This window comes from Cyprinodon variegatus, unplaced genomic scaffold, assembly GCF_000732505.1.
Source record: "Cyprinodon variegatus isolate N-32 unplaced genomic scaffold, C_variegatus-1.0 Scaffold240, whole genome shotgun sequence".
NCBI classification, from domain to species: domain Eukaryota; kingdom Metazoa; phylum Chordata; class Actinopteri; order Cyprinodontiformes; family Cyprinodontidae; genus Cyprinodon; species Cyprinodon variegatus.
Window position 1 is genome coordinate 556,144 of NW_015150693.1, and position 23,606 is coordinate 579,749.

A 23,606-nucleotide genomic window follows, 5' to 3' on the forward strand; every position below is an offset into this window, starting at 1 on the left:
TTGGGGAGCAGTGGGCCGCCATTGTGTGGCGCCCAGGGAGCAGTGTTGGGTTAAGGGTCTTCCCCAGGGAGACAGAGTGCAGGCTGTTGGGATCCAAACGGGTAGTTGCAAAGCTCTCAGAGCATAAGAGCACTGCTCTAACCACTAGGCTAACACTCCCACCCTTGATGTCCCAGACAATTTTCATCCAACCTGGCTTAAATAAACGAAGAATTAGTTGAATTACAATTTGAAATATATGCCTAAAGTTCATCCAACTTTACAATTGTTTAACATTCTGTGTGAGTTTATCACTTAAGATCCTAATCAAGAACATTGACGTTTGTAGTTGTAAGATACCAAAATAAAGATAAATAAGTGTATGCATTAAATGTTTTTTTTGATGGTGATCAGATCCCTAGTGCCATGCTTTCTTATGGTTTCTCGCTGTAAAGCAAAGTGTTTAGCCAGCTGTAGTGAATTTTAGGATTCATTTCCTTCCTTTTAACACTATAGAATATCTGGCAGTGGTGAGCTCAGCATTAGCCTTAACACACTGTAAAGACATCTGGCCTGTAAAAAGTCCAGAGAATTTCAAACCCATATGTAAATTCCCATATAATATGTATGGACTCCCTTCTATTAAGACAATCTCTCTCTGATTATATGCAACACAAAAGAATCTCTGCTGGCAGAGACACGGAATGGGAAATTTGATCCAGGGGATTTAGAGAAAAACTGCAATTTTTACGAGCCTCCCTCACACCTATCATTCAGGTAAGTAATAAAATATGCCCAAAGTCCACAGTATCAATTATAGCAGATTTGTATGCCTGGAGACTATCAGCACTCTCCCCTTTTAACCAGCCAGACTGTTTACCATCGTCAAAGCAAACTGGTCCTACATACCATTTATCCAAATTACATATCATGCTCTGTAAAAACAATCAGCAGCCCCACACTCCTAAATATATATTGATTTATGCAGAAGACAAAAGCAGAACAGAGGATGGGTGGAGGATAGGGAGTTGTCAAAAGCCACACGAGCTCCATTTATAGACAGTAAAGAAAAAAAGAAAAAACTCAAAACAAGTCTTTTATGAGCTATTCTGGAGACTTCTAAATGATCTTTCATAATGTTTAGTCTGAGTTTGCTACTTCAATCATTTCTTTGTAGGTTGAATTTCAGATGGGAAAAAAAATGGTAGTATAGGGTATTTTGGTGCCAGGGTGTGTCTGTGCTGCTGCACAGGGAGGCTACGTGTCTTAGGTCAGTAAAGGTGCATGAAAAAACAAAAAAAACAAAAGGCTTGTGTTCAGGTCCCATAATCCCATCTGTTTACAACCCATCTTTCCTAGATATAGATAGTGGTGGATAAAATAAAGACAGATTTTCTTTTTCTTTTTTTTCTTAAAGAGGAATGAAAGATACCTGCATAGAATTTCACAGCAAAATTATAATTTGTTTCATTAAGTAAATAGATGAATTACCTCATATAATTTTATAAAACATATTCATATCTTTCAAACTTTTACTGAGGTTTATTTTAAGGATTATGGCTTTGATAATTAAAAACCCAAAATATGTTTCTTAGAAAGTAGTATTACATCCTGGTACTACATAAGACAATTTAATATTTGATTTTTGATACAGAAATGTCATATCATGGCCTTCATAATCATGGGAAACATTTCTGATTTCATAGCTTTCGAGCTGTTTTCCCCAACACATTTCAGGGGGATGGTATGCATTAAATAATATCATTAGAGAGATTGGAGCAAGAAAAAAGACATTTAATTTTTTTTTCTCTTTTTATTACCTATAAATGCATCTGCTTTGTTCCTTATTATCCAAAATGTTTTTATTATCAACATTTAATATCCTTTGATGACCTGCATGTTATTTAGTTTGGTCGTCTCTTTTAGGCTATATATGCGAGATCCATATATAGAGATCCAACAACAAACACTTGTGTAAATATTTTCAGACTTAGACAATAGATTGAAGCAATATGTAATTTTCAATATTTCATTTTGACATTGAATAAAGTTTGCCAGATGTTTAATGAAGCATGGTGGTGGAGCAGCATACATTTTGTTTTTTCAGTGTTTATTTCAAATAAACACAATCTTGGTTTTGATTACATAAAGTCAATGTCATCACTACTTGCTCCAGAGAAAGTTTAGATGATAAAGCCCCCCCAGACAATTTTTATACTAAATGACAGTGTAATATGTGGTGCAATAAACACAAAGGTTTAAAGAACTTCATACTGGAGGAGACTTTTTGGCTGTTAATTATATCCATCTTCCACAGAAAGTAATCAAACACTGGGTTGAAGGTATAATGTTAGAAGAAACCCTGAGACTCCTGGCTACCACCGGATTTTATCTAAATAGGTAAAATGCAAACAAGACCGAATAATCCTAATGAAATTGAATTAAGTCTCCTCACCATTTGTTCAATGATGAAATCATTATTCTCAGTTAGGTCCTAACTAAAAATATTTCTCAACCACAACACCTTTTTCCTCCAGCGTTTTTTGAAATTATTTTAAACTGAAAGGCCACGTAGATTCTTTCAGAAAGAGGAATTAAAACCTGTAATCATTTCTACAATTATTCTTGACGTTGCATCATTTCCCACCTTTATAGTTGTTTAATTCAATTGTAGGTTGCCAGTTTTATGGCTCAGTAAGATTTCTTACTTGCATTTTTTTCCTCGTGTCTGATCTACGACGGAGTATTAGGGCCACACATGAAGAGAAAAAATATTTTTGCCATGACGAGATTAAACTCGACATGTCGACTTTAAAGTCGACATGTCGACATTAAACTCAACATTTCGAGAATAAAGTTGAAATGTCATGTTGAGTTTAATCTCGCCCTGTCGACATTAAACTCAACATTTCGAGAATAAAGTTGAAATGTCATGTTGAGTTTAATCTCGACGTGTCGACAATAAAGTTTAAATTAGTTCAAGAGAGCCAACCGCTGCACAGGTTACATGCACAGAATCCTATACAGTTGCAGCACGTCAAAGACTACCTTCACTCTTAAAACGCAGACTGCAGCTGTGGAGCGCGGTTGCTCTTTTCTCTAAACTTTGGAATGTCGAGATTAAAGTCGCCACGATATTTCAACTTTATTCTCGAAATGGCGAGTTTAAAGTCGACACGTCGAGATTAAGCTCAACATGACATTTCAACTTTATTCTCAAAATGTTGAGTTTAATGTCGACATGTCGACTTTAAAGTCGACATGTCGAGTTTAATCTCGTCATGGCAAAAATATTTTTTCTCTTCATGTGTGGCCCTAATACTCCGTCGTACTGATCAGATACTTCAGATGAAGAATATATTGGTGTGGGTTCTTTTTGTCTTGAGCTGTCCATGTGAACCTGTTGCCCTTTAAGGGGAAAGAGGCAGTGCAGTACCAGACTGCCAATCTGGTAACCACAGCACATCAAGACAAAAAAACAGTTGTGATCCACCCTAATCCTTCTAATTGGTTCTCTGGCTCCAACTTAAAAGACCAACCACGAATGAGGGAGTTTTTTTTTTTCCTCCTTGAATACCTCTGGTGCATTTACAATGAAATATTCCACACTAAATGCTGTGGTCTACAACCCTGTGCCGTGGCATTACATCCTCCAGCATGGCATCTTGCCTTAGACTTTCTTTTGTTCTCAGTTTCAAAAATTTGCCTAAAGGGATCAGTTATGATAATACTCAAGTGTAAGTTATTTAAAGCTTAACACTATGAATTATGATGAGAGAAACTGCTTTTTCATACATATTTTATTTAAAAATATTATTTCTTAAGGTTTTATCTTAAAAGTGGGAAATAAAGGAAGAGAAGGAGTAAAAAACAGATAAATTAAGGTTTCTTAAATCATAAGCATAGTAACTCAACAAACAAAAGTCTGTTCCTGTGTATATACCCCAACTGGAGATAAAAAGCCCTAACAATAAATCCATCTGAACAGATAAAAAGGATAATTTTGATGGATTACTGATGAAAGAGTGAAAGAGAGTACTATTCAGATAGTTGTTGAAATATGAAGAGCTTAGATTCACTGGTTTATATTTATCCATCACTAGATTTGGATCCCAAAGGATGATATCTAGAATACAAGCAGTTACTGCTCTCTGTAGGACGGCTAGGCACAACTTCAAGAATACTGTGAAAGGATCTCTCATTTGGAGGGAGCTTGGAGTAAAGCTGCTCCTCTTTCACATTAACGGAAAGCGCAGCAGTTAGTTGAAGTGTTCAGACATTTGACCAGGTTGCCTTGTGAACACCTATCTGTTATTTTTGGACACAGCAAACCATGTTTAGACCATAAACCCATTAGAAGAGCATTGAAAAAGCAATTTCCCTATTGTGGTTTGCCACATTAACTTTTACCTTTGATATCTCATCTTGCTCCAGGAGAAGGGAGGAAATGGCTGGATGATTTGATGGGTGGTTTGAAGGAAATTATTGCAGATAGAGCCCAATGATCAAATTATACTGTAAAAAAACTGATGGAAGGTAATGAAGTGCTAAAATTTAAATCAGTTTAAACATAGAGATGCTAAAGTAGCCTAGAAACAGATGTTTAAGAATCTCCACTTGTTATCTTTATTCATCAAGATTTATCATTGTAAAATGGCACAGCCTCACAAGAGTCCTATTTGGAAGAAGAATTAAGTTTGCTTTGCGTTCAGGAGCTAAAACATGATTGTTGTTGAGTATATTAAGTTGGTGATTAGTACATTTTTCTGTCATCAAGTTATTTTTAAAACATCTCTCTAGGATCTATAAATCACTGATAAAAATATTTTTTATTTGCACTGAAAATGTACTACCATGACATGTTGGGTAAGATCAACAGTGGATTCTGGATTAAATCTGGACAAAATTCAGACAATATATGTTAGGTAAGTTTTGAAAAATAATGCTGCACATAATGGCTCTTTGAAGCAGGTTATGCTAGTTATTTGCTGATATTTTTGGTAGCACAGAGCCATGTCCCACAGTTTGGTATGTCTTCAAAGGTACCACTTTGTAATATTAGGGTTTGTCAGTAAAATTATAGAGTAAAACAAAGCTTAGTGGTGGGTCATCTGTGTGACTAAATTTAGCCTTAGAAGGTGAAGGCTTGATGAAATCAGTACAGAGTATAATTCCAAAGTGAAGTGGTGGTTGTTACCAAGGACATGTGGAAACTCTGCTTCCATAACTCTACCCTCCTTTCAGGGAGGTCGGAAGCCACAGGAAGTTCAGGCAAAGCTAGAAATCACAGAGATCCGTTGAGCATAACATGCTCCCTGGAATGCTACACTAAAAAGTAACTCAAAAGGTCAAATGTCTTTCCTCACTCTGTCCAACCATTTGAATTCCTTTAGCTCCAGCTTTAAACCCTACTGCTGTGAAATTGTGTTCGACCCTATTAAAGCTGGTAATAACGACAAAGTGTTTGACATTTTCTGGTGTGAGTCTTAGGAGTACCATTAAGCATTAATGTGTGCTAAAACTTCCTGTCAAGGGAGGACAAGTCAAATGCATGTTGTCTGTTTCATTGTGCTTTCATCTTTCAACACAGGGAGGTTTTAGTTTGCACATGGAGATACCAGTCTTTACAAACATTCTTCAGGTTTAGGGTAGACCATACTAGGTGGATCCTTGATGGAAGGGAATCCTTTCAGCATGGAGGTGCTAACACATTTCATCATGGCCTACAGTAAGCATTCCCAGAGTTCAGCTTTCTGGCTACCATTGGATACTGTATACAACCTGACAAGTGAATTCCTGCCTCACTCGTAGAGACAAGGGCAAGGCAAGGCAAATTTATTTTTATAGCAAAATTCAGGACAAAAACAATACAAAGTGCATTAGATACGTTAAACATAAAAGTAGAACTAAACTAAAAGCAGAATAAAATCTATTAAAGATAAAAATCATCATAGAAGCAGGTGGAAAAGCAAATAAAGCAGTTTAACTACAAACTACTGTTAGCTGTGTAAAAAGTTCAACTTTTTAACAATCCAAGGCATTTGTAAACAAATGTTTTTAACTCAGACTTTATATATATATATATATATATATATATATATATATATATATATATATATATATGTGTGTGTGTGTGTGTGTGTGTGTGTGTGTGTGTGATTTGCCGCACCAAGTCAAATTCCTTGTAAGTGGAAACCTACTGTTAGGTTTCCGTTTCTGTTATCTTTTTCTTTTGAGTATTCAGTCTTACTTTACCCATTGATTTCTAGTGTTTAGTTTTCTTTTCACCATGTTTTATAGTCCTAGTTAATTGATTATCATTTTGTTGTTATTTCCAGGTTTCTATTTGTTGCTCTCTGCTGCCCTCTTATGTTCTCCTTCTTCCCTAGCTCTTTCCCTCTCTTGTTCTTTGAACACCTGCTCCCAGTTTCCTCATTAGCCCCCTCTCTGTCTCAGTCTCCTTTAAAAAGCCCTCTCTGTTCAGTTCCCCTTTGCTGGGTCCTCGTCAAACACCGTCTACATGCTCCAACTCCTTCTCTCTGTGCTTTCCTCATTATGTTTGTGAGTCCCCTGATGTCCCCATGGTTTCTGGTACGTTAGACTTGTTTTCATGTTTTAGGTGTTTGGATTTTTGGACTTCTGGTTTCATGTTTGTTTGGACTTTGTTTTCCTTTTAGATTTTTGGATTACCAGCCTCTGTTTTCTGTCAAGTCATTATTAAATCCACAACAGATTCACCTCTGCCTCTCTGCCTCTGCTTCTGGGTCAACTAACCATTGTCAAATCGTGACACCTACTTGGCAATAAATTTCATTCTGATTCTGGTCCAGGATGTTTATACCGCAACAACAAATCTATTATGTCTTTATATGCTGATCCATTCAGTGCTCAGAGGGCCTTCTTCCATTTGTTTGCTCAACCCCACTTGTATACTTCTTTCAAAAAGGAATCAGCTTTTCCCATTTTAAAATAAAGGTCAAATTTATGGAGAACACATTTTATTTCTTAATAATCCATCTTCTGGAGATGTAGATTTCTGCAGCTTATTTGTTTGGTGGACATGTCTTGCTTGGTTTATCATTCGTGTTTGACATAAAGTGGTGCAACCATGAGGTGGAATAAACTGTTGGAGAGGTCACAGACATGGATTGAAAGTTTGCATTCAAGAGATTCTGTTGAAAAAATATTGATACAAAAGAAAGTAAGATAAAAAGTTTGAGATGCAAAGTGTTTTTAAAAATAAAAGAAATATAAAGGGACAATTAGATATATCTAGAAAATCATATGATTTAGATAACAGGTAGAAAAACAAATCATACCAGTTATTTTTCAAAAAGCCTGGAGAAATAAAGGGAGCATATCATGATCTAAAGTGTACCATATCATCCATCAAAGTTGGAGGAGGCAGGGCAGTGGCATGACACTGTGTTCCTGCCAAACCAAGTGATGTTTACAGATGATGTGGCTGCAGACAAAAGTAGCAGGAGAGACTCTAAGCTTTACTTAGTGCCACATATCACTGTCCCGAACTATTCACCTTAACCTATAGACTCAGCTCAAATGAAAGCTGTCGTCCAGAATCATATGGATGTAGTTATATTTTACTGAACTGGTAAGATATCCTAGACAGTATTTTTCTTACATATAACATGTAAAATTCCCCACCACAATTTCCCTTTTTTGGGATAATGAAGGATTTTCTATTCTATTCTATTCTATTCTATTCTATTCTATTCTATTCTATTCTATTCTAAATGTCTCTCCAGGATTTGTTACCAATAATCTCTAGCAAACATTCTCAAGGCCATAGCAAAGATGTTGTAGTTGTATTGAGTTTAAATCACAGACACGTAATTTATGCTAACCAGATTGCTTTAATTGGTCATTTGTTAAAGAGCATTTTTTTCAGAAGATATAATAGTTTATTACCTTAAATAAGATTAATAAATATATTTGTATAAAAAAACACAGAAAAAACAGTCAAGATTTTTCTTCCATTTCACGATTAAGCATTAGTCTGCATTAGTCTGAAATCATAAGGAACTATATTGGAGCTGGTGACTTTAACATGGCAAAACTAGAAAAAGTCGAATGTTTTACTGAGCCCAGTGGCACGGGAAGGGGGGTGCTGCGGGGGCTGCAGCCTCCCTCGTCATAGCATCAGCCCCCCATGGTGGGGGGCTGTGGAGTAACATAATATTGTACTTAAAAACATGAAATTATTTATGTATTTATTTTTTAAAAGACTGTGTTTGATATGGGATTAAAATGATGGGCTGTGTATAAGATATAAACTAATGATTCATTATTTTAATATTTCATAAAAAACTAGGCTACTCCCCCTGAAGCTTCCGCCACCTCACATTCGTTTAGGCATGGCTAGCAATAGGCAGCAGAAACGTATTTCTGACTATTTCGAGGTAAGAAATGGTTTTAATTCCCCTATACTGCCGCATTTAGCGTTATTTATGTGCCTATTCGTCTTAGTCCTGTGGCTGAAGAAGTCTACGCTAGAATAAGGCTGCATATCACTAAATATTATGTCTGTATTAAGCTATTTAGTGATAAAATATGAAATTAGTTACCGGTAATTTTTTTGTTTCAGATATGAAATCATTCCCCATATCCATAGTCGAATGGACTTTCAAGACGTTCAATGCTCAGTTAGGCGATATTTAGGCCATGTTTTATTCAAGTATTCCTGATCCTGTTGATTGGGAGCTGTTGTTTGTTTTGAATGATTAAAAGAGAAGAAATAAAGTTTAAATGTTCATGCTTTGTTCCGATGCATTTTAAATGGCAGTTTTTGGCGACAAATGTAGGCCTACAATATTATGTTAAAAACATCAGCCACAGCCCTCAACATAATGACGTCATGTGTTTTCCAACCTAGCCATCAGCCCCCCTCGCTTGAAACAGCTTCCAGCGCGCCTGACTGAGCCATTTGTTTTGATGCACATTCAATTTGTGTCTTTCTAGCAAAGTTGTTTGTTTTTCAAGTACTGCTTTTGACATAAGTAAACAGGCAGGTAATTGAAATAAATCAAAGAGGTTTGACAGGCCACTTCCCATGTAGGTTGGTGAGTTTCCTAAATCATTATTACAGACATAGGTCAAATCAAGAAGTAAAGATGAGACCAAGATACTGCTCAGAAACAAGGTAAGCCTCAGGCACATTTATATTTCTCCTAAATTTCCTCTTCCAAGTTTTTTTTTTAAATATTGGGTCAGATTAAACACACTTACCTCATACTGTCTTGATGTACTGTAGGGAGCTTTAAACAGCATTTAGTTCAGCCTTGGCTCTCTAGCAAAATTCTTAGTTTGAGTTTTACCAAACTCAGCAGTTTTTATCCTTTCAGAGAATAACACAACTCTAACCCAATCATTTTTGCTCTAACCGTAAGAAATGGGGCATAATCTCTTTAAAAAAAAAATCTTCTTCCCTCAAACACGACTACACAACAACCTTTTTATTTGGTCAGTAGACAACCATACCTTAAGCTAAGAGAGGGAGACAGGGTTCTTGTCTACGTGTAAAATTACATGGAATTCTCTTTCATTCCTTCTCAATTTTGCATTGAAAGGGTGTTAAACAGTCCCCCAAACATTGCTCAGCAAAGTGCGAATAGTATCATGAGCACTGTTTTCTGATTTTGCTACTGAGATCTCATAATCTAGCTCAGCTCTGAAATAACTTCCTCTAAGGAGGTTTTAGAAGACTGCCTCCTGTTTTCACTCCATGCCTAAGACTCAACAAATAAAGGAAACAAAAACAAAGAAAATAATACCTGTAAAATGCTCCAAATCACTGCAGTTTACAGCTCACTTAAAATAAATCTGTGTGTATGAGTTAAGGCTAGAGTCTGAACCCTGAATAGACCCTCCGGCTTGTTTGTAATGGAGAAAAGAAACAGGAAAACCAGCATGTATTAAGAGGAGAATGTAAGACACCAGGTGTTTTTCCGCTCTCAGCATGGCACTGCCAAGACAGCCATGACTGCCAGGGCCCCCTAATGTAGGGCAACATGAAAGCTCAGGCTAAAACTAATGAATCATGGTAGTCTGGGCAAGGGGTGACATCATTTCCTTTAAGCCTCATTGGGCCTGGAATCTGACACTGCTCCTCGCCCTCCCTCAAGCCACAGAGCTGTGTAATACTTCCAAAACCCCAGAGTGTTCTTCTATTCTAATACAAGCTGCAGCAAGTCTAAAGAATAATGTCTGATAGAGCTTTTTAAACTCCCTGATGAAAATGAGAGCCTACAAAAGACAGAAATACTCTGGTACTTCCCAAAGATGCTTTTTATGGAGCTGAACAGTGATCTATTTTCTCAAATTGTAGGGTACTGCTGCAAAAAAAAAAAAAAAAAAACATCCATTAAGAGTCTGACTCTTCCATTGTGTTTTACTCATAAATAGAACATTAGGGTAAATGTCACACTGCGCAATGCCAGTATTTTAGACTAATGAAATACATTAGAATGTAACAGAACTGTGTATCAAAAGGCAGAGACATGTATATTGAAAAAAAATAGTAGAAGCTTTTTTTCCTACTCCAAAGCAGACCAAAGGGTGATTCTTTAAAATGACATATTTTCCGGTGAGTTATTTCCGCTGAATGGACCTTCTGACTTAGTGCTGATAAAGTGGAAAAATTCCCTGGTGGTTTGATGTGATGTGTGAGGGAGAGGTCTGTTAAGAATCATACATTATTGCTGTAACAATCTTTAGCCTCCTTCTAATATGTGAGATAGACAACTGGTCAGTGAAGAACGAAAGTAGAATGAAGCCAATAATGCAGCAATGAAAGAACAAGTCCACAATTTCTGGTTCTGCTGAAGCTTAAGAATAGCCTTAGATTTTCAAACCTAAATCAGAACATTTAAACATTCGCTCTATCACAAAAATAGGTTTTAAAATGGTTCTACAAAACAAAATAGATCTCAAAAACAATTTGGGTTGTCAGGTTTTTTTTAAATGAACCCTGTTTTAAATGAAGGTTAATGGGCTCTGCAGACTATAAGACCTCTCAGAGATAAAGTCTAATATTTTTGCCAGACAGTTTGATGGTTTATGCTAATGTAGATGTCTATGTAAAATTTTAACCAAACTATTTTGATGGCATACTAATGATCAAACAAAGCACTCTCACAATTACTTTAATATGGAAATCAAATATACATTCTCCTTAGAGAACAATAACAACAACTCAAATGTAATGTATTTTAAAGGGAGTAAACAGAGTTAAAAGTCAAACAAGTGATGTTTTTGCATTACTGCCACCCGCTGGATGAAAGCTGTAAAGCGATTTTTATCCATACCAGATCCTTTTCATGTTGTTGATAGCACAACCAAAACCCCTAGTTTGCTTTTAACGATGCAACTTATATACTTACAAAAGATTAGTGTGTTTTTTTTATTCCACGGGTAAAAAAAAAATTAAAAATTAACTTTGTCTCTGCTAAGGGCTCCAAAAATAGTGAAAGAGGTGTTGCTTAATTTGATGACTATAGATTTTCATTAATTGTTTTGCTAACATTTGTCTTTGTTAGTTATTGTGGGTGAAAAATGGTTGGAAATGTTGTGAGACAGATCAAATATAAGGTTAATTACAATGAAACTATTATTGGCACATAAGAAAGATGATTATTCAACCAGATTACAAGAAATGGTTGGATGGTGAAATATTTGACATTTACTGTTAAAGTACATTCGATTAAGCCAACACTGACTGTTATAATATATTCAATCATCTTCATCCTCTACATCCTTCTGCTATGAATTGAAATGGCTGAGAAGAAACCGAGTAATATTGGCACTGTTTGTAATGGAAGCTTAAGATAAAATGCAATCATATTGCTGATTTCCTTCACAAGGTGTCACTGGGGGATAAACCCTGCTTCAAGTATTTCTATTCTAAGGCAAGATAATCATATTTCAGAGAGATTTTAAAAGTATCCTCCTTAAAACATTTTCACTCAAAAATTCTAATTAGAAGTCGCTCATTTGCATTTGTCAAACACCCAGCCATCGAAATTATCAGATGCTGACTGAAGTTTTTGTCAACATCATTAACCACAAAGTAGAAATTCAAATGAAAAGGAAATATTTGATCACTGAGATGAGAAGCTCAGGGCTTTTCATCGCTTCCCATGCTCTGTTATTATCAAACTTGTAAGCACACACTTGAAATATCCTAATCTTTGCTTTTTTTTTAAGCAAAAGAAAAAGCCAATCTGATCTTGGCAAAACTCAAGTAAACATCTGTTTTATTTAAGGGAGATCAACCCCTAACAGTATTCTCTACTGTGGATTTAAAGCTCTTCTACTACAGTAGGCAAGGGCATGTTTGATGTTACACCACAAGGTAGCGCTAGTGATCTTTAAAAAGATTTTTTGTTTAGGCCGGCCACATAGTAGTTTAACTCTAAAACTAACTGCTGGCACTGGCTGTGAACTGTTAGTTCATGATGTTTTGTTGTGGGTTTATGTAGTCTTTTTTGTTTTCTTTTTTCTATGGCATTCACTCATAGCAAACTAGGTCATAATTAACAAACAGCATTTAATAATAATGTCAATTCATTAGTGCAAGACCCAGGCAATCTCTTTCATCAGTAGAACAGAAGAATGCCACTGGGGCCTGAAAGCGGGTCGGGGGATGGGGGTGTGGGTTGTGTGTAAGGGAAGCAGGGATATTGTGGTAAACAGTGCTACTTATTCTCTGGTTTATTGTGGCTGACTGGTGGATTTTCTTTAGCCTGTGCGAATCAGCAATTACGAATAAGCTTCATCTACAAAGCATAAATGCATTTTTTTGTAAGGCACTGGAACAATTGGAAATCATACAAAATCTTGACAAAAATTGTCTTTTCGAAGGGAAACTGACTCACTCAATTTTTTTGCAATAATACCAAAAAATATTGGTGTCAGGTTTCTCTAAGGCAGCTGTTTGAAAGTGTTGTAAACAAGAGATTTCAGTCAGTCATCCAGCTTTATAGATGATCAAAGCAGATTGGGACAGTAAAAGAAGAGGGAGTTATGACAGAAGCTTAGATTTAATCCTCAGTATTTGTGTTCATTGAGATATATTAGAATAGGACTCCAAGTGACTGCTACAAGCCAATAGCAGAGATGAATGTGTGACTTTTATCCTCTGTCTGGGAAATTGCACTGCTAAGGGGAAACATCAGATGGAAAAAGGAACTAAACTGGCCTCTTTTCCTGCTTTTTGTCTATGATCGATAGAAGCACCATAAGCATTTCTATCTCATAGATTGTCTAGTTGTCTAACAAATCTTCACTCATGTCAGAGATAATGTAGCTGGTGTATATAATCGTGAGTGGCAGCAGTTAGATGAGGAGCAAACCCAAAAGTTGTGAGAATCTATCAGGCTTTATTTCTCTTCGGAGCTATTCCTGTGTTTTGTGGTTTACGTGTATTTAGATATTTTCCTGTTTATCCTGGTTTACCTATTTGTATTTCACTCTGTTAGCTCCCTTTCAGTTAGCTTATACTTAGGGTGTCCAGATTTAGGGAAGCACAGGGCCGCCTGTGTCCAGGCTACCGTCACTGGGTCAGGTTCGGTCGCTACGTCCCCCGCTGGCTCACTGCCCCATACACCTGGGTTCTCGGACCAGCCACAGCGCTGATGGCTCGGTTCGAATGCCCTGTGTGTTTTAACTACGTGCTGCACTATAGTCGACCAAAATTGACTTTATTTAGAAATTCTCCCCAGACATTTTTTTAGGTATGAAAAGTAGGATATGTCCGGAAAAAAAGAGTACGTCTGGTCACCCTACTTTTACTCAGCAGAGTTTCTGGTATTTCTCATAGGTGTTCTACAACATACTCACCTTTTCCTTATTGTCTCAGAAATCCACCATACCAATATATATTTACTCCTGGCTGTTTAGTAGTTACTGTCAGATTATCATTTCACCAGCTGCAGTTCTCAGTGGTTTAATCCTTGTTGTATTTTCTCTTGTGTACTCTTTTTGTCTTACCATCATTTTTTACAAGTGCAGTTGAATCATACTGCTGGAAACATCTGTATTTGAGTTCTATACATCAAACATTGCACAGTTCTTTCAGAGTCTAACTTCTAATCTCAGTCCCTGTTGTTGTTGTATTGTCAAATATAAACTTAGCCCAACTCCAGTGGTGGCTTGCAATTTCTACAACTCAGCTTTTTTGTAAAGCTAATTATTTATGCCCATATAGGAACTTGACTTAGAAGGTTTTGAACCACTGCAATGGCATCAATGGTAAAATATAGACACATGCTGCAATTCCTTACATGTGTTAAGATGCCTACTCCTTTTGCTATGCTCAAGCGTCAAAAGTCAGCTGATGAGTAGAGCTAGAGCTACAGCTTGCCATTGCAGTATATTCATATTTAGAGAAAATATAAATGACGAAAACAAAAAGTTTTGGGTATATATGTAATACTGAAAAAAATGATCAACAATCCCATTAAAACAGAGAGTTAAGATGCCTGGTACTTGTGGAAAGTGTTCTGTGTTAAAACATAATAATGAGGAGTACTGTGAGTATGTCCAGTCAGATACAATAAAAAAACAAATAAAATAAATAAAGAAGTTAGGCATGCATTAGATTTATGTTAGTGATATAACAATCACTTTATTTAAAGTAAGTAGCTAAGTGTTTTGTTGTCGCAGAATCTAGTTTGGAGGAAATCTTCACTGCAGTTTAGAGAACACAGAACCATTATGTGAAGCGTATAAAAGTGATTTAGTTCATTGTGCTATTTTCGTTTAAAGGACTGATCATATCTGCTTAAACAGTTTTAATGCAGGACTGGTTTAAGAAAACCATTTACAAAATTTAAAATGCACATGAATACCTTCTAAGAGTTATATAGAAAATTATTTAATTTTCAGCGAAAAAAATATTCAAAAGAAAATTATCAATTGTGGATAAGTTGTCATTTTCTAGCACTGAGAAATAATAACAAAAAAAAGGTACACTGGTAGGGAGTAAGGTCAATGATAGATTAAGTTTATTTTTGAAGGTCTGTCAGAGGCTGAATAACTGTGGTTCTGCTCAGTTCACATCCTGCCTATTAAGTTATTATAATGTCCAGTGGCCCTCAAAGACATAATCCTGCACCTCAGGGATACAGCACATTGAATTCTGAAAGCATTTTAAATTGCTTATCACGCAAACCAATAGCAAGAGTCGTAGAACAGGACAATGCAGGAGGTGAATTAATTTAGCAGCAGATAAAAATCTATTCAAGGCTTCACACACATTTTTTGTGTCTGATAAAATCCCAACCTGTGGGAAAAGATTATTATTTTAGGGTGGCATTCAGCCTAGTACATCTGTCTGGTATAAATTCACCAAATAAAACAGTAAATGAAGTCCCATTACCAATTAATTCATTATCTTTAAATGCTGTCTTTTTTTCATCTTGTAGAGTGGGAAGTGCACATATTCTGGTTTCTCTCTAAAAGTTAAGTTATTTACTGATGCATCTGTGAAATCTATCATAGCAGTGTTTCAGCGGTTCTCTAGAGTATTACAGTTGCTGCTCCTGGGTGGGTGACAAAGGCATCAATAGTGACAGCAGGTGGTATCTTGGTGATAAATTTACGAACAATGTGGGAGGTGAATCATAAATTGAGACATCACCTCTCTACCCCTACAGGCTGTTGTCAGAAGTTATCTATCTGACACATTCCCATTATAATTCTGCACCTTCTAATTCCTCTGGTGAATAAAAGAAAAATGGTAAATAGGACAACTAATGATAGATGAAATATAGTGAGGGAAAGGAACCTGAGACACAGGTTCTCTATATCTCTAGTCCTCCTTTCATAAATGCCATTGTTGTTCTGGATGCACAAACAATTATTCCCAGCTGGGTGAGAACAGCTGAGATGCACAAACACAAAAGCTCAAGATGAAAAGATATTGAGGTCCAATTTATTTATGTTGTTTTGCTGTTATGTGTGTATTTCTAATGTTTGGTTTGAAGTCAGTGATATCACCAATGATTTTTTGCAAATATTGAACAATATAAGACGTTACATTATTTGCAGTTTTGGAATTAACTCGGCTTGATCCTTACTGTATGTGAAAAAAGGCTGTCCTAGTAAATATCCGAAGCATAAAAGCCTATATTATCCAATGGATAACACCATATCTTTATGGTTAACACCTTATCTTTTTGGATTATACCTTAAAAACAAACAGATTCCCTGATACTTGGATTCAATTCAGACCATGTGGGTGCATGACAAAAAAAGTAGACAGTGTAATTTACAAGCGTTGCTCAATTATTGTCATGCCTTATTCTTAGGTTAAAGATCATAAAAACTAAATTAAGAGATATTAAGGTCAAACGTTTGGGTTCAGATCCACTAGCCACACCCATTCCCATTTGCTGGCAGTCTACTGTTGAATCTATTATCAATTTAAACTGTCTGATAGCATAAAGGAGGCATAAAATCTCAACAACAATACATTCTGCTGTTTTTGGGAAGGAAAAAAAGCGACTTTTGGGGATTTTGGACTTTTGGGAGATCAGATATTAACAAATGTAGTATTTATATGGAATAGTAGTTTGTCTTCCAATGAGTGAGAAACCAAACAAATTAAAGTAAAATAAGGAAGATCATTGGCCGTGTCCCTCCAATACTTTTACATGGTGGTTTTCTAGAGGAAATGAGTTAATTTTCTCATTATCTAAAGATAACAATAGCCGTTTTCTCATGATAATGAGAAGATAATATTTTCATTAGAAAGCGTCATAATGAGATGATTGGTGTGTGTTAAAACTGATTTAATTCTTCAATACCACAGCAGCGGGAGAGGATTTATGAGCATAACTCATGGCAGCCTATGTGTAATTCTGTAAATAATCATGTGTTTAACTTTTAGGTAACAAGACGACGTTGTTGGTTTGATTATTTGCTTCCATCTCTGATTCATAAGCAATTAGACCTTTTCCTCTGGCACCTTAGCGCTGGTTCTTTTCTGAACAGCCCCAGTGTGATGCCTGTAACAGGTATAAGAGGCATTAAGCCCCAAAAATGAGTCCAGATTTAAGAGTTTCATTAAAAAACTGTCAGATTTGTTACTACTGTATTCTATGCAATCCAATCATCCACCACCACCTGACAAGGAGGCAAGATTTGAAGCTCTCCAAAGGAGCTGGACATTTCTGCCCGTAATTAACTGTAATTATTACACACTGTAGCTTTAATTGAAATATTATTTTGCTTAATCAATTACTAAATTTGGACAAACATTTTTCAGAATCTTTAAGATCATTTTCATATTTGGTTGAAATTGACTTTTTCGATTGTCAAATTAAATCATCATTAGAAAATAGCCTTTTTGCATTATTCAGATAAACTCTGATTTTCTCTGATGTTACTGTTGGATGTTCTGATAAATAAAGTAAAAACAGGTGGGGTATTGCAGCATTTTTGTTTTAGTGTAGACAGGAAAAAATCATTTTGGAAATGGGTTACATCATACTAAGTAAATGTTTCTATGTTTTCCTTATGCTGTTGTTGTTATTGCTTAATATAGGAAAACTGTCTAAAAAGTGGGAATAGTTTTCAATAAAAAAAAAAACAATATGTAAAGTTAAATCTGTGTTCGTGACAGTGGATGCCTAAGAATGATCAACTTGTTTGAATGTCCACACCATCTTTTTTATCACTGGAAGATGATCTGCTCTATTTCTATTGAGTCAATGAAAACAGACTTTTTTTCTAAGTTTACTCCTTGTTGAATATAAGCCATTGACACTCTGTAGAAGTATGCTTTTTCTGTGACATAAATTGTGGTTTAAAAAATAATTAAACTTGCTTTCTGCCAAAGATGTTGTGGGAAATGGGGTCCCAAAGACCTGACACTATTAAACGTGCAAGGTAGCTCTGTGACAGATGGCGTATGTTTTGTCACAGATATTTCAAAGAAAGAACAAATCTTGGGCTAAAAATCCTCTGAGCAGGGTTACTTCTCATACTGTTTTGACAGCTGGATATGTTTTCTTTAAAACTTGAGGATGTTGTTTAGAGTCTGACTCATTTGTCAGGACATCAAACAGCTCTAGGAGAGAAACAGTAAACACAAAATGGAGAGCAAATAAGTGTACGTGCAGCAGAAAGGCTTTTTTAGACTAAGGGTTAATCAAAAAATAATCTGACAGAGACAAACACAGAATACATGAACACTAATAAAAACAAATAGAGCAACATAAACATAGCTGGATATAGAGCTCTTTATATATGTAGGAGGTACAAAGGCAAAAAGAGTAGTTTTACTTGTAGGAATATATAAAGGATATTTCTAAATGCAGATGAAAGACACATCTATATTAAAATATAACAATGCAGAGTTTCCTGCATAGTTTTCCTGTCAATTAATAATATCAAACATCAAATGTGCAAGTTTGGTTTTGTGAATCATATATATTTAGTCTAATTCAAAGTTATGGAAAATGTTTAAAGAAAAGAAAAATAGCATTTTTTGAAAGGTCCATTGCATGATACACTAAAGTTAAAATTGTTGCACAGCCTTGGGTTGCTTGAGGAGAGATCACATCACAGGTGATGAGTTTGAATATGTTGTTGCATTGTAAGTATCACACAAATTAAGTCAACCAGACTTATGAAATATCCCAGAAAGCTCATTTGTAAAGCTAACGTCCATCAGGGGCAAAGGATGTCATGCAAATCGAGACATGTAGATTCAACTAGTTAGCACTTTCATCTTGATCGTGATCGGCAGATAATTACTAGGCTTATAGTTGGAATCAGCTTTATTGCAGCATTATTAATCAATGTACATAAATTATATTTGCTAAAAAAAAATATCCAACCTCAGATTGGCACTATTTTTCAGTATAGTACATTTTTTCATCTTTATATATATATATATATAGATATATATATATATATATATATTTTAACAATCTAATTTGATTTCAATTTATCTATGCTTTGTGGTGCCAGTTACCCAGAGAGCATTCTAAGTGTCTGTCGCTGTTTTTATAAGGATGTCTTGAAGCTAATTTCAACAATTTAAACTAATAAAGTTAGAAATCTTACAAAATTCATACATAGTTTTTTTTTTTTTTTCTGTGTTTCTGAGTTTCTTAATGCCATTTGTACAGATGTAAATTCTGTGTTCAATGCTCCAGTGGAAGAAGGAGGAGGATAGGAAAAAAGCAAAAAGTAATTGTCCCATGACCAACTGCTCTGGATAAGTGCAATAAATATATAGAAAGACTAGATTATGGGGACCAACAAAAGAATCCAATAAGTGGTAAATCACAGTATTCTGGCATTTTCTGGACATTGCAATCAACAGCTTTATTCCTCACAAGCCACTGTTTTCTAGACAATGGCAATAGCCCAAACATGGTTGCATTTCAGGAAGTGCTTACTGTTTGGAGTCCCAGTTGAGAACATGCCACACACACTTAATGACCATAATTCATCTGTATCCACAAGCTAAGGTAAGGAGAAGGCACAAGTCTGCATGGGACAAGTCAAGGCCCTGCAGTATGTACAAGAGGAATACAGACTGGAAATGTGAGATGTGCAAATAAGGTGTTTTATGGTACTCCTCACATTGAGTAATGCATGTAGTTTTATCATTGAAATTACAAAAAACATTGTATCTATAACACAAAGGACTTTATTTACTAAATAATTGAACATTAGGAAAGAGTAAGACAAAAAAAATACATTAATAAATAATACACCAGCAGGACAGGGTAATCCTGTAAGAAACCCTTTTTATGCAACCAGTATGATTTAAAAAAGAAATCAAACAAATTGACTATGCACATTTTACTCGTATTTTATAACATAAGATTGCTTTGTTTAGTGATCTTTCATTAATAATAATTGTAATCACACTCTGTCTTGACAATGTTGATATTCCTCCAATGGGCTGGATTAAGGCATTACAAAATATGCAAGTTAGGTGATGGTATCATCAATCAATTTCTAAAGACTTTTCGGACAGTCAATATTGACTCTCCTAAATTGTGAGCAACAAGTGAGGCGTTGGTAGTTGCACCATCCATTGATCTTTTAAGGCAGAGAATTTTTCACACTTGCATCATTGGAGGTTGAGGAGGTTAAGTCTATTTTTTGCAATGCAATATTCCTAAATCTTTTCTCTGATTGATGTAGGACAAAGTGCATTATGCAGCAGTGCTTCAGTAGTTATTTTCTAGTAAAGATAATTTATTATTATGGTTTTCAGTCATAGTGTTCAGTCTGACATCAGTGCTTATGTTTATATCCATTCCGTTTGTTTAGCTCTTGAGTTGATTGAATTGAAATAGCGATATGTTTCTGTTTTTTCTTTTTTTTATCTATGAATTGTGCATTGCTGTATTTTTCATGTTTTGTTGATATATCTTTTTCTCTCAGCACTGTAGGAGTGGTCAGAGACTCATCATTAAGCCTTTTTCAAAAGTTAGTTTAAAAAAGATTCCCCCGTGAAAAAGTGTAATGCACCCCCCCCCACCCCCGCTTTAATTTTGTTTCTGCAACCAGGACCCTGCTCTTTAAAAACTGTATTCTTTAATGGCTCTGAATGCTTCCTCAAGCTGCAAACATGTTCAATGCTATGCTCCTCAACATGTCCAGCATGCCTCCTCTAACCACAGGAGTGCAGGTTTGACAGCATACCCCGATCCCTCAACTCTCCATACCAGAGAGACTTTCCTTGACTCTGTGTTCCTGTTTAGCTCTCAAACCTTCCCCCCTAAGGCATATCTTCTCTATTCCTTCCTCCTCCCCCACCACACCTGTTATCCTCTCCTACGGGAGCCGGACCACAGAGAGACTCAGCAGATGCTGAGCTTCTACTGTGCTCAAGGTTCATAGCTTTCCCCTTTGAACTTGCCTCCACCTTGCCAAAAAATGCATAGATTATCTTTGGTTCCATTTACTTGTTATTTAATAGCTCATAACACCAAGATAAACTAGGTAAGGTCTAATTAACATTTCTGGATGCATCTGTTGCTATAACCTTGGGAAATGTTCTGTATGTAGGAGTCATGATCTAGAACTGCGCCTCAGACCTGTTTGCTGAGGGGTGATGATTGCTGCAGACACCATCCAATCTGCATTTCTTGACTCTGACTCTTTTTAAAACTAATTCTCAATGTTCTGCCAACAACTGCTAAAGTTAGGAGCACCAAATAGCAGTGGAAGCTTTCAAACAGAAAATCATAAAACAGAATTATAGTGGTCTTTTTAGAATCGATGATTTAAAGTAATTTTAAACATTGCTCTGTTTTCTTGTTGAATGGTAGGCTGAATGGCGCCATAGAGCAATTATTCCTGAGATATGAGCTGATTGTAATGTAGGGCCCACATCTTTTGAGTTAAATTACTATACAGAATTACACTTATACTCTGAATGCATGGCATCTTTCATATCTCAAAAGCTGTTCTATCTTCCATGTTTATGACAAGTCTTCACAGCTAAAGCCACCACTTTCCTAACTCAGTTGTTCATTTGTAAGAGAAGCCTTTAGATACATATTTGCATACAGTAATGTTAACCCAAGCAATCCCTGCTCAGTCTGTTCTGACAGTCATCAAATCACTTTCAGTATTACCCTCCTTTCCAATCCCGATGCATCCTCTTGATTCCCACTGCTCTCTGTTCCAGTCCTCAGAACCTCCATTGCCCAAGCTTGGGTGATCAGGGCTTTTTTATAACATTTCCCATTTGGAACATTTAGTCAAAATCCCCCCCATGCTCTCCCCTCATCTGCAGCTTTGCTTAAAAAAAATCCTCAGCAAGGGCAATCGCAGCTCCAGGAATGGATTTACAGCAAACTGCCTCGGAGATTTCACCTTCAGGAAAAAAAAGAAAAACATTATTTCTTTTTATTATTATTATTATTATTACCATTGCCTTCAGTGGTTACAGGAATTCTGTTTTCTCTTTGAGTAATTGTGTTACCTTATTGTTAAGGAAAAGAGAAAATATAAACAAAGCCTTAAGGATACTGATTCTCTTGCTAGGTTGTCATTTTTAAAAACTGCACTTTAAAATAGGAAAACAAAGAGTAATTCACAAATCAATTTTGTTGTTGAATAATTTTTTTAATTGGACTTAGTAACCAGATAAAAAAACAAAAAAACAAATGTATAGGATTCTTATGAGGGACAAAGCGGGACGAACATGGCTGTTTCAACTATTCGTTTCTTTTGTGACTTACTTTTACAGTGCAGCCTTTGTGTCAAACGAAAAAAAATCTACAGCAAAGTACACAAAATGCTCTCTGAGAATTACCTTTCACTGGCCACATCCAGTTATAAAATATTCCAGTCTTTATTGCTGCTTTTTATTTTCTTACAATGCATTTTACATCATATTTTGCATTAAAAACCTTAACCTGTTCTTTTTCAAGAACATTGTGCGCTGCTTGGTCATGCTGTGGGACACGGGGGCAATCCTGTGAAAATAACTGTAACCCTGCTGTCTTAGTATTTAGGTAAAACTAGCTGTGAATATTTATTTTAGATATTTTTTCTTGCCCTGTTCCTTTCCCCTTATTCAGCTAATAACCCCTGTCACAGTACAGACTTGGACTCTGTAAATGGGGAATATATAGGCCTCCAGACGACACAATTTTGCTATCAAACTAAATGACTTCTCCCTAACGTCAAATGTGGGATATTGCTCTGATTTATGGGACAACAGTACAAAAGTGAGAAATGCGTAACTGTCCTGCGCAAATTGGGATATCTGATCTGGTCAAGCTAATTAGGCTTTGGTTGTCCAATCATCTTCTATGAGTAAATGTTTTTGTTTGTTATTCAGTTTGATTTTTTTCTTCGGAAATGAATGATTGTAGGTTATTTTTAGAGGCAGGCATCAAATGATAAAAAAATCTTTTTGCTGTAATTGAGTTTACTTTTTGAAGAAGGGGTTTACTTTTGATGCCACAGAGGAACTGGATGTCCCAGGGATGTGAGCAATGGAGGAAATTATGTTTACAGAAGCAAGAAAACACCCTTCTCTCAGAGGTGCTTAACCACTTTACATTACAAAAGAGAGAAAAGGCAACAGGGAAAGCTCATTATAAACCTGATATTTACCATTCAGCCAGACAATCTAACATAGAGGGTTTGTTTTTGTAATTCTTTTCCCAGGCATTTGATAAGATACAGAACACAGGCCCTACTTTTAATAAGGCAGAGGCACCACACTCCACCCCTTGGAACCAACCACACATATACACACACACAACCACCAATGACAAAGAAAAAAAAAAAACTAAAAAGAAAAATACCAGAGAGAGCTAGGAAAATGCATACCACAAAGAAAATCATTATTTCTGTCTTTGGCAATGAGAGAAATGAGGGGCAAGGGTTTTGTTTTGTTTTCTCTTTGGTTGGAGGGTGAAAGAACATTGTCTATTTATATTTTATCATTACTGCCTGTTTAAGACAGCTCCCCAAGCTTTTATTTTATAGTGGTTAAAAGACTGAACCATAACATTTCCACTAAATTAGAAGTAAACTTTTACAAGGCATTAATGATTTCTGAAAAATAACACTGATGGGACCTGATCCTCAGACGGTTTTCTCATTCTAAAACCCAT